Source organism: Adiantum capillus-veneris, chromosome 25 (assembly GCF_014529385.1).
Source record: "Adiantum capillus-veneris isolate H3 chromosome 25, ASM1452938v2, whole genome shotgun sequence".
Classification (NCBI taxonomy): Eukaryota; Viridiplantae; Streptophyta; class Polypodiopsida; order Polypodiales; family Pteridaceae; genus Adiantum; species Adiantum capillus-veneris.
In genome coordinates this window covers 54,765,194-54,778,324 of record NC_140955.1, presented here as the reverse complement: position 1 = coordinate 54,778,324, position 13,131 = coordinate 54,765,194, and the positions used below count along the sequence as shown (strand labels likewise).

Sequence of the window (13,131 nt, the reverse complement as noted above, 5' to 3'; positions counted from 1 at the left end):
CTCAAGGGGAGAAGAATGTGGATCTCTGGACAGAGGGATGCTTGTACCCAAAGGATCCTTCTCTCAATGTCCATCCGCCTTATACAAACCTTCCATCACTGTTGCAATATGTTGGAAATGGAGAGCAAGGTTTGTTGGGCTACTGCAAGAGACTCAACAAACACGAGATTGCTCGGTCCGAGATCTACTTGCGTCATTGACAGTTACTGAATGAGAGTTTCCATAATCTTCAAGATCAGATGCAAACAGCTACTAGTGCGCTCGAGGAGGCAAAGAGCACCATCGCAACCAAGGAAATGAAATTAAAAAGCTTGAGGATACTCTCTCACACATGAAGAGTACTACCATGGAAGGTAGGGTGAGGAAACGGGAGTTGTCCGAAATTCAGACTCTTGCACCACGTGGTGGGGCAAGAAAACGAAGGGTGACAGCTATGAGGTAAAATGTTATGCCCCTCATGTTGTTTAAGTCTAGTACCGCTCATCATTGTTGTTTTGGGTAGTAGGAACTTCGTCCAAGAAACGTGCAATGGTGAGAATGCGTCAGCTTGGGCATCTTTACTTCGTTTTTGTTTCAACAAAGAGGACTTTATTGGGATGCTTGATACTCTAGAGGAAAAACACTTGAAAGACGCAATCACTAAGAGAGTTCTTCAAAGTTTTTCTAATATTGTCACTGACCTAGATGTTCAGGATATTTGTGATGCTGTTGGGATTAGTACGAAGGGCTATCAAGCAATACATCAAGTGTTAAAAGATGCATTAAAAAGTCGAGGAGTCACGGAAAGCCTATTCCCACTTCCTCGCAGAGTGATGATTGCCAAGAGGGTGTCAAATGAAGACGTTGTTCACCGATTAGGGGACTACTTGTGTATTGAGGACACGATGCCTCTTCAGCCGCTCTGTAGAAAATCGCAAGGAAGGAAGGGCCGCGAGAAGGGAGGTGGTGTTGTTTCTAACAGTGTGTTGCGGACCGAAGACTTTGTTTACACCAAATTCAACAATATCTTTGTGGACTTGATACAATTGCAGCAATCCATGGCTATTTTCTACAATTTGAGTGATGCAGGTTAGTTTAGGGTTGCCTACATGCTCTATGATGTGTCATAACATGCATTCTGAGGCTTTACATTTGTGGCAGTTCTTGAAGGCAAGCTTGTGTTTGTGCTGAAGTTGGATGAGTGTGTAATTGTAAAAGGGAGAAAGTTGGAGTTAATGAGCATCACGCTTATGAATGAAGGCCTAGCTTATGCCAAGCAATCTTGCAGTTCGAGTGAAATGACAAAGCCCTCTTTTAGTGTGCAATCAGAGAAGGATATATGGTGGCTTGGTGCAATTGAAGTTCTGAAAGAGACACATGAAGTCCTTGCATGGATTTTTAGTAGAATCCCATGGGTCACAGAGGTCATTAAATCTCAAATAAATGGTGAGAAGCTCATGGTTCCAGGGCGTGGGGAGTTTGATGCTGAATGGCATTTAGGTGGTGATCTAAAGACCATAAAGTGCATGCTTGGATGCAAACAAGGTGCAAATTCTTTACTTCCCTGCCCATTCTGTGTGAAAATGCACAAGAAAAGTCAAGCAACTCTAGTGGAAGGTCAGGACGAAGATAATGATGATCATATAAATAGGGAGTGGCAAACTTCGGTTCTTTCATGTGATATGCTAGAGGTGCCCAATAGGGATAGCAAAGATCCTGGGTGGAACCCCATAATTCCCTTCTCCCTCAACAATGTTCACTTTTGTACATTGCATGAGTTTATGCAAATATTTGATAGGATGCTAAAGCATCACATTGAATATGCTTTCACAATGAAGTCCCTTCAACAGTCAAAAGACTCCTTGCAGGGGGCGGAGATGCTCGTTAATGAGATTGGATGGCACTAATCAAGGGTGAACATTGTAGTAGAGACTTGTAGGGAGAAGACATGTGAGGTGGCACAGAAGGTTTTCAAGAATGGAGCCAAGGCACGTCAAGTTTTCAAGAAGATGTCAAAGTCTCCAACGCAAGTACACAAGGCAAGTGTCGATCTAGCAAGTGAGAAGCGGTGGGAGTTGTGGAAAGATTTGCCTTCATGCACGAAGGACAAAGATCCCAATGTGGAGGTTGCTAACCAACGCAAGCTAGTATGGTCATCCTTTCAAAAGGTTGTGCAATTGATGAATCTTTCAAGCACCACCATTGAGCAGCGAGAGGAGTTCAAGGAGGTGCTTTATGAGTTCACAAAGGCCGCTAAGAACGGATGGTTTGAAAGCAAGATTACACACTACATGGTTTGTTTTAACGGACTTAATAGATATGCAATGTTTGAAAATGCAACTTTTCTATTGGTTTATCTCCTTTTTGGTTGTTTTAGCACATTCTCTATGCGCATGGTGCATACTACATGGACCACTATGGCTCGCTTGATATATGGAGTACACAAGGCATGGAGAAGTCCCACTCAGCATGGTGGTGGTGGTTCACACTCCAACTACCTCCAAGAGATGTTTAACTGGTTTTTTAGGCACACCTTTGGGAGAACTCGCACTATTGAGAAGGTAAGAGAGTCAATGTTAGCAAAGTAGTTACGCAAGGCCTCCCGTACTGCAGCATCCGAGAAGTGGAAACGCTCGCTAGTGACCCTGGGCCATGAGGCTTGGAGTGCAACTAAGGATCGAAATGGCAGCGTTTGGGTGTCGCGTCAGCCGTCCGCATGATCCAGGTTTACTTGTTAAATTCAATTGGTTTATTTGAGTTTTTCACTTAATAGGTTGCATAGTGTGAAAGGGCCCAAATCCCAAAAACCCCTATTTAAAGGTTGAAGGCACTCATTTTGTCATTTTCCATACTAGGTGCTACCATGGCAAGAACAAAACAAACGGCAAGGATTGAATATTCAGAGGGCTCGGATGGCCAACGAATCCCAGCTCCAGCACAAGAAGCTCGAACTTCACAAGTTCAAGGTGAGCTCCACACAGAAGAAGCTGGAGCTTCAAATCAACATGGTCAGTCCTCTACAGCAGGAAAAGAGAGAAGGAAGCATCGCCTTGTTGTCTATTCATCGGACTCCAACGATTCTGAGGGCAACACCACAGATGAGAGTGACCAAGGCAAAGAAATAAATAACCACAAACAATGGTCAGAAGGCTCGGAAGAGACGGATGATGATCCCCCATGGGTTGGCATCGAAATACAAACTTATGCTGCTCACATGTCTATTGGGGGTAAGACACTCCCTAAAAAGAGTGGACCCACACCATCACATATGCACAATAGTGAAGAGCACGAATCAAATGAAGAGTGGGTGGACTCGGAATATGAGGTGCTGGAGGTGCCTGTGCGGCCGAAAAAGAGAAAGAGCATTGTCTACAAGAAGAGGAAGCAAGCTGCCCCAACTCGTGCAACAAATTCACCTCGCCGTCAACCTCAGAAGGTGTGAAAGTGCAGCCGTGTATTTGTAGAGATTTGCCACTATCAAAAGAGCACCGAGCTCTTGATTTGGAGGGCCCCTTTTGCAAGGCTTTGCAGGGAGGTTTTGCAAATGTACAATACTGAGTTTTGGATGGGCATCGTGGCCATAGAGGCAGTCCAAGAGGTAGCAGAGCAATATATAACTAGCATATTAGAGGATGCAAACCTATGTGCCATCCATGGAAAGCGTGTAACGATTATGCCCAAGGATATGCAACTTGCTCGCCATTTGCGCCATGAGCATTAGCTTGTAATTAGTCATTAAACCATTTTTGTATTTACGGAACTTCCAAGATTGGGAAGAATTTGAATATAAGTGTCTTTTGATTGTATACTCTATCTACTCTTTGTGCATTGTATTGCTTTAAGTGTGTACAATGCGATGTAGCAGTGGTCCATGTTTTGTCTACCTTCTTTTGTATGTATGTAGCTTGGCATTGGGAAAACTTGCCTACGTTAAGCACCTTGGCTAAGTCAAGCATGCAGTTCCTGATACATCCAAGCTATATGAAGCACTGATGCAACCCGAATATCTTGAATGCATGGTAAAAGTTTCTGGAAAGCCTTGGAAAGGGCTTGGAATGCCCCCAAAATGGCTACCACAAGGGCGCGCATTTGGTGCTTCCACAGGCCGATGAAGGGACCAAATGCGCGCCCTTGTGGCAGCCATTTTTAGGGCCTGCCAAGGTCTTTCCAGAGCTTTCCAGGATGTTTTTCCTTGCATTTAGGATATTTCCCTTGCTTCAATGCTTCAAATATCCTGGATGCATCAGGAAGTGCATACCCCACTAAGTCAATGTAGCATAGATAATCTGAAGCATACATGTAAGTAGTTTTGGTTTTGCAACTGAAATTTATCTGGGATTGTACAACAACTTGGTTATGAAAGGATCTATGGTTGGAGTGAATGTTGGTTAGCCATTTTGTCTTAATTCATGGAGAAAGGTATTGATAAGCCTTTTAAAGGGCTTGAGATGCTCCAAAATGGGTTGCCACAAGGGCGTCTTCCCCATGATTTAATGCAAGTTGGCTGGCCAATATTCTTTCCAACCCAGCATGCATCAAAAACTGCATGATTCACTAAGCACGGGTGCTTCTCATAAACACATTGGAAGCCAAACATATAACAAATTCAAAAGCTTGCAAGTATGAGAGAGTCATAGACACCAAAAAGTAGATTCGTTAAGGAAATCAACACTTTACATGATATCCGGATTTTGCTTTAGAATCTTTTGAATTACAATTTTCTGGCGCTTGGCCTTTTGGGGTGGCTCCCTGTTAAGCAAAGTGGTTGTAATTTCTTGGGTGTCATTAACCCCTACAGCTTGGTTCATGCCGACATGGGCGATGAGGTGCCTGCAAAAGTTGACGTCGAAAGTGGATATTGCAAAATGTTTCTTTACAAGCACTACAAGGTTGGCCGATTGGGCAAGGGTTGTTAAGCACAAGGCCTTGGAGAGTGAACGGAGGGCAAAAATGTTGTAGTGTCCATTGGGGGAGTAGTCGGCATGCACAAACACCACGTCACCAGCCGGAAGTGTGCCGAGGTAGTGAGCAAGTGCCGCTTGAGGTCCACACGCCGTCCTCCTCCCCCCTGACCATTGCGCCCAGGCATCAACCTCCAAAACATCCTGCAAAACATAGGATTTGTGAGAAATATGGCAAAAAATTAGTTATAACATTAACAAAATCAATTGTAACAATCAGATTTAAGTGAGCATCTATACCTCTTGTCTACAATCCTCCTCATCAGCATCCGGGTGCAAGTAAAGATCCACACTTGACTTCCCCTTTGGATCAAGAAAAATAGGTGTTGTAGCAGGTGATGGTGAATCCACTCTTGTGCGTTTAGCCAAACACATGGCTTGCACAGCCACAAACTCCTCCTCAGAGACCTTGGCCTACTCGACCGCTGTCACCTCGGCTTGTGCGACCGCCACTGTGTCCGCCACAGTATTCCCCATGGGCAGTAGGAGATCATCGTCATGGGAGGTGGTGGTATCAACCTCAAACTTGCCATGGGCATCGAGGATGGAGAAACACTCATCCATGCGAAGCTCAAAGGATTTCTCTAGATCATGTAAAAACACAAACTCCTCCCCACCCACCACAATGGAGGAGAAACGGGTAATCTCTACCTCAGGGATGGCATCTCGAGTGCTGGTTCCTTCTGGCGGCCCCGAGGACAAACCGATAGATGGAGAGGCCTCCAAGAGGCCTTGAATCCCTACAGGGTAGGTCAAGGCAAGCGTCCTCTCCTCTGTGGATGTGTCAATGGGCGTGGGCTTGGGGTCCTTCACATCCGCCAGGACCCCGCCGATCTGCAAGGGTGGTAGCACTACGTTAGGGCCTGTTGGGCACTCGTGAAGGAGGAAGATCATTATGGCCTGGACAGAGAAAAATGTGTTCCCGGTCTTCCCCTTACGCATTGCTCACATATCATCATCTTCAAGCCGCACATATTGTTCGACGGGTTGTGCTATGGTGGCAAAGCGTTAAAGCCGCTGATGAAATGGCATGTCCCCTTTGTAGATGTGGTGCAGAAGGCCCTCAGGGACCCATTGTACTTGCCGGTTTGGTAACTCAACAATGAATCTCCCCATGCACATGGAAATGTATGAAGTGATGTGCTCAAGAGATTGAGAGTGGAGGGTCAAGGTGGTTTCCAAATCGGGTTGGGTTGTGAAAAATGCATGAAGCTCAGGGTGATTTGCATGCCCAGCCTCATTAAGGAATGCATCTAAAGCAGTAGTTGTAGCCATGCTTTCTCTTTGCGTAATTGGGTATGCTAGGTCTCTCTACAATGCTGGGATGAAAATGGTAAAATGAGGAGGTGGTCCCCCTTTTATAGACATATTCCATCTCGAAAAAAATAAAAAATATGTGTTTTAAAAATAAAATTACAAAACACCTTAAAACTCAAGTACAACACCCTAAAAATTTTCAAAATCTTTAATAAAATATCCAGTACATAAAAGAGTAAAGTTACAAGCCAATTCACTTAGACAAGATGACTTCGTATGTAGCCCAATCTTTGGAAACAAGCATAGTGGCCTCCATCCGCCTTCCAATCTACACAACCAAAAATGGGCAATCAAGATAAAAATACCCAGAAAAATTAAGAAAAGGTAGCTAATCAAGCACAAAGCAAACCTTGTGTTGTTCCAGCTTGAAACTTGCATTATCGACGTCCTCGAACCCCATTATGACAAAATGTTCCCGAAGATTGTCAAGATTCCAATGCGGGTTCACTTCAACCACCTCCACCTCATTATTGGGCATGCGGACACAAATTTCAAAAAATTGAACCTCTTGGGCCGTCAGCTGCAAGGGTATCCATTTGCCACGTTTGTGCATCCACCTTTCGTAGCTAAACCGTGCATACAAGGTGCACCTTGCCTTCAAATATCGAAGGCAAAGTTGTGTGGGGGACACATTGCACTTGTAACGGTCACCATCATGCAAACCGTCAACATAGCCCAAATTGACACCTAGAATGGTGTCCATTGCATCTACGTCAACTTCTTTGCAAACAAACATTGTCGGTGTTTTCACAATCGACAGAGAGCGGAATGCATGCACAAACAAATGGATGGGACAATGCAAACTGAGACCCACCGATCTGGTTGTCTTACCAAACTTTAAGGACCCTTGAAAATCTTGCAGCACCTTGCGCTTGAAAGAAAGCAAGGCCCAATGGTCTAGAGTTGGCCATTCTACACTCTGCAATGAGGGTGTCTCCATGGCTTCTAACCTACCATAGCCTTGGCTTGACTTCGGTACCATGTACTTGTGGGAGTACATGAATATTCATTGCTTGGTAAGTTTTCTTGACGAGACATTTAGAAACATAAGCTCCCCAATGTGAGCATGCACAACCATGAACGTGCCTGAGAGGCACTCAAGTGGCTGCTCCTCAACTAAACTGGATGGAAAAACATCTTTACAAATGCCCTTAGTCAAACAAAATGATCGCATGCCGTTAAACATGATATATACATGGGATAGCTAAACCATGAGGACTTACAATGAGGTGAAAATTGAGTTGAAGCTCTCTGCAGGTGGATCTCAGTTGCACTGTATACGTGTTGCACAATGGCCACCATTCCGGACTTGGTTTATTTGAATGCCAATAGTCTTCCCTTCCAATGGCATTCCTGTGCGTCTCGATATCGTACGTGATGAGGTCCAGCACTGGACGGTTGCATGTAGACCCATGAACCCTTCTTGAATGCCTGTGGGATCCATCTCCTCTCTGAATTTTTTGTGTTGTGAAACACAATCTCATGTATCTCTGGTTTGGGTCGTCTATGCGTGTTAGCGGTGGACATGCTTGGGAAGTTGGGCTTAGAAAGGGATTGGAAATGGGTGGGAGGAAGGTGAGGGAGAGAAGTGGACAAGGCTGTGGGCTATTGTGTGTGGGTACTATGGAGAGAGAATGAGGAGTTGAGGGGAGGGTGAGGTGAGATGCCTATGGTGGCTATGGTGGCTTTGATAGAAGAGATAGAGAAAGAGGGGAGGAGTGAGAGGTAGAGAGGATAGTGGTGAGCTGTCGGCTATCGGGTGTGGGATTGTAGAGGGTTGATGGAAGTGTGAGAGAAGAGGGAGCTATGGAGAGAGGAAGAGAGTGGTGGAAAGATTTTGGCTATGGTTGCCTTGACTGTAGAGAGAGAATGGGAGGAGGGAGAAGAGGGAGAGTATGGGAGAGAAAAGTAGTGATAGAGGGAGAGAAAAGTGGATTTTGGGGGGCGGAATTTGGCTTTTTGAAGTTAGTATATTTTTTGGGACAGTTTTGGAGGCAAACGAGTCAATTTTGACACTTTTAAAAAAAAATCATTTTTTAGGGTTTTTAAGCCTGCGCATTTTTCTTTTGGGGGGGGTCCCTCCCTCTTTTATGACACCTCTTTCCCTCTTTTACCCCCCCCCCCCAGCCTCTCTTCCCTCACTCTCTAAGAACCAAGCATTGAAGAGGGAGACAATTAGGCTGCACTCCTACCATTCCTCCCCCTCTAGGTGATATCCCAAGAGCCCTCTAATTGGTTCTCCCTTAAGCCTTCACTAATCAAAAAGGCCCAAGGAGAGTCCATATTTTTCCTAATGCATGTTCTTAATGTGAACAAAGAGATATGTACTTGTACATGGTTCATCCCACTTAACTTGCAAAGAATGTGGCCAAAATTTGATCAGCCTCTCATTATCTTAATATACCAATGAAGCCCGAACTAACAATCTCATCATCAAGTTGTTTCCCATGTCAATGTCGTGCATAATGCCTTCAACATTCAAGCATATGTGTTGGGAATTGAATCAAAATATCTTAGAGATTTCTCACTCTTCCCTTGTTGGGACTATCATGCAATCAATGCAATCCAAGAGACTCCATCTTCAATAGGAAACTCTGCATACATGTCAAGAAAAACCCTAACTTGCTCACCACGTCAACCCCTTGTACAATGCCACATGCCTTCAAGATGAAAGCAAGGTGATTGCATGTGGAGAGAATCCCTTACTTCCTTTGCTCTTCCCTTCTTAGATGTACTCTACAATCAATTCAATCCAAAGGACTAAATCCCCAATAAGAAATGTTTCATACATGTTGATCAAAGTGCTACACAACAAGTTTTTTTTTGAAGAGCCTTGGATTGATGATGGATTTGTTCACCCACCTCACCCCTTGCATAATACCACATACATTCAAGATGCAAACAAGGTGATTTCATCCAGAGAGAAGCCCTTGCTTTGGAGAAAATCAGCACAACTTAGAGCTTCCTCACTCTTCCCTTGTGTCAAACATATCCTGCTATCAATGCAACCCAAGAGACTACACCCCCCCCCGGAAGCTTTGCATACATATTAACCAAAGTGCTACACAACGAGTCATTTTTCTGCAGCCCAAGACTAAAAACGTTATCATGAAGTTGTTCATCTGCTTTAGCCCCTTGCATAATTCCACATGCCTTGAAGATGCAAGCATAGGTGATTTCATATGAAGAGAAGCCCTTGCTTTGCATCAAATCAACACAGCTTAGAGCTTCCTCCATATTCCCTTGTTGGACTTATCTTGCCATCAGTGCAATCCAAGAAAGTGCATTGACAATAGGGCAATTTGCATAACTGTCAACCGAAGTGCTACACAACAAGTCCTTTTTCAATTTCACCAAACCAACAACGTGATCGTGAGTTTGTTCACCCATGTCAAGTCCTTGTATAGCTCCACATGCTCTTTTTGCATTTTTGAAAGCAACCTTGCCCTGCTCTACTAGGCATATCTCTCAATCATTGCATTGCAAAAGATCGCATCTCAAAAATCTCATCAAAAAAATCTCGTGCTTTCAGAGAGTACACCACATATAGAGTAAACTCCAACCAAAACTGTGCAAGGCACACCATATTTCTTCAGCAACCCTGACCAACAATCTCATCATAAGGTTTTTTTCCATGTTCAATGGATTTCATATTGTTATATGCCTCCAAATCTTTTGATCCAGTCACACTCTCAAATTTCACCCGCATGTACATGAGCTCACCTTTAGGTGCCTCTTCAGTCATAGAAAGAACCCCAACACCCATAGATACCGCTTGCACCAATGAGAGAAGAAGGGAAGCTGCACATAGGCTTCAAATCAGAAAAGCATAGAATAGATTTCCGTGACTACTGGTCTTTTCGCACTTGAGAGTGATTCGGACAAGCCTTGATGCCATTTCCTTGACAAGAGTGTCTTGCACTACAAAGTGCACATGGCCCTTGTAGTATCTGGAGAGAGTGCCAATAACATAGCTTCCCAAGGAAGGGTGCACAGATGGTCTGGACGGCAATGCGAGCCACTTGCATGACATGTTTGGCAGAGGGAGACTGTGGCCTCCTGGCTCCGGATCCATTAGCTCCTCATGCTGCTGCCCAGGACTGCTCGCATTGCTCATTGAATGCACAACGTCTAGCTGCATGTTCACCAAGGGTCTCTCCGATGTCGTTAACCCAGACTCTCTCAACTTCTCTGCTCCTAGTTTGCCTCCAAATCTTCTAGATACTTTGCAGCATGCGATAGAAACCCAAAATTTTGGCAGACCATGAGGATTTTGGCAGAGCACCAAAGAGCAACGCGCGCTGCTCTGATCCTTGTTGTCAAAGTTTATTGTATTGCCTAAAGCAATACACATTCAAAATTTCAAATACTATTTGTGGCCTTCATTAACTAGGTTCACACTACGTAACCTAGACCGTCTTCAATAAAAAGTTTAATTCTTTATAGTTTTTTGTCTATGTGTGACACTACAAGCACCTCAATAGGGACTTTTTTAGCCATGTGTGACATAGGCCCTAGTAGAATGAGCACGGCATGGATTCACCTTGGCTTGCAAAGGATCCATGGGCCGTGTGCTATTTTAGGGCTCCTCTCGGAGATTAAGGGTGTCTTCCACATTCGGTTATTTTTCAAAAAAGCATGTGATTGCTCAAGGTTAGAAAATGGAGCTTTTAGTTTTGTTTTGTAGAAATGATAGAAGTTTTTGGTGTAAGAATCATTCATATAGAAAATGTTTTCAAATCTCTACTTTCTTACTTTTCAACAAGGTAGCAAGGTGTACTAAGTGTTTTTGAGAGACTTAATCAATCTTAAACCACTTCGTAAGATGCTGCAAGAACTTTGTTATATGTTATAGTGGTCGCATTATGTTGTGTAATGATGGAATCTTTTAGAGAGTAATACATTTTGTATAATCCAAATTTTTTTAAAATATTTACTTAGGAGAGTGCACGCTTTGATTTCAACGTGGAAAATATTTTCAAAATTTGAAGGTTTTTTTCAAGCATCTACTTTAGAGAGTGCACATTGCTCTTTTAGCGTGCAAAATGTTTTTTATATTTCAATTTATATTTAAAAACATTTATTTAAAAGAGTATACTCTTTGCTGTCAATGTGGAAAATACTCTCAAATTTGAAACAAAATTCAAATATTTACTTACACGTTGCTCTTTAAGTGGGCAAATATTTCGTATATTTCAACTTTTTTTAAAACATTTACCTAGGAGAGTGTTCTCTTTGATTTCAATGTGAAAATTTTGCAAATTTGAAGGATTTTTTCAAACATCTACTTAGGAGAGAGTTCACGCTACTCTTATAGTGGGAAAAATGTTTTGTATATTTCAACTTATAAAATAACATTTACTTAGGAGAGTACGTGCTTTTATTTCAATGGAAAATATATTTTTTACAATGATTTTTTTTTCACACGACTAAATAGTACATTGCACACTATGCTTTTGGTGAGCCAAAGATTTTTGCAAAATTGAACATTTTTATCAACATGTCTTTTAAAATGAATTTTGTTTTCACATAATGATTTGCAAATGTGAAATTTGTATTAATTTTGTAACAAAACTAGGCTAATAACATTGATTGTAGCGGTCTTAATGAAGATTAAGCTAGGGTCTTTCAAAGCTCCATTAGGTGCACATTGCTCTTTGGTAGACCATTGATGTCCTTTTGGACCCTATTGAGAGATAGTTATCCCTCCTCCTGGGCCCCCTGCTGAGATAGGTTTAGCAGCACATATTTGTATCCTCACTCTTGTCCCCATTTATCTCCCCCTATTAAATGATCATTTCAATAGGAGAAAATCATTTGGGATAAGTGGATATTAGATTTTATGATTAAAAAAATTATTGGTCATTTGTACTTTCTTTAGATAGAAATGGGAAGGCCTTCATCAAGCTTCAACAATGCTCAATAGAAGCAAGCAACACAAGGATATGTCTCTAGGAGTTTATTTTCATTGCAATGCTAATTTCCAAAGGCATTTTAGTAATTCTCTTCCTCTTTTATTTTTATTTCCTTTCATATCAAGGAGTTGGATTTTATCTATGCCCTAGCAAGACTTGGGCCACAAGTCCTTAGATAGAGCTAGGTCCTTATATAAAGGTAAGTTTACCTTATGCTTCTCATTAAATTCTTGGATTACTCAATGATACAATGGAGACACTGCTTGTTTGAAAGGTTAGTGTATTCTTGTCTTGCCTAGACTCTCACTTGTTTACTATTCTTCATTGTGTCTTGGGCTCTCAATTGCTTGATTTGCGTCTTCAATTATTACTAATTTTTCTTACTTGTAGGACAAGTTTGAGTCTTTTATAATGAAAAAGGTTGTGGAAGTAAATGATCCCCACATGTCTGCACAAGATAAAGAAGTCCTTGGTTTGGATTGAATTCAAAGAGAGGGCATACAAAGTAAGTATTTCTTCACAGAAATTCTCCACTACATGCATAGATGTGAAAACATGCACATGATCACATTGCTACTTTCAAATTGTATTAATCACTTCGCAATAGTAGGAACTAAAAACACACCCACAAACCTAGAGGCATACATGTGGCCACACTGTTACCTTACTAACTACATAACGAGTAACACAAAATGGCGATTGATTGTTACTCTAAAATGATACTATATGACACAACCCACACACTCAGTTGCATCTATGAGGTCAGATGCACATGTCTACATGCAACGATTGCTACCTTGTTTTCACTCTAAAGATTACAAAATTGCTTTGAAAAACGAAATGTTTCTTTCTAATATACACCTTGTTTTCTCTTTTACAGATATTAAATGCAAATCCTACAAGTGGGATTGGATTCTTTTCAGATGTTAAAGCACAAGGTTTACTCATTAGCCCTCAAC

The 13,131-nt window shown here is 42.3% G+C and overlaps 2 pseudogenes; both read right to left on the bottom strand.

Annotated features, from left to right (window-relative positions):
• Positions 1 to 4,652: 4,652 nt before the first annotated feature.
• Positions 4,653 to 7,197, bottom strand: LOC147424917 (uncharacterized; annotated as a pseudogene).
• Positions 7,198 to 9,849: 2,652 nt separating this feature from the next.
• Positions 9,850 to 10,611, bottom strand: LOC147424916 (protein MIZU-KUSSEI 1-like; annotated as a pseudogene).
• Between the last annotated feature and the right edge of the window lie 2,520 nt (positions 10,612 to 13,131).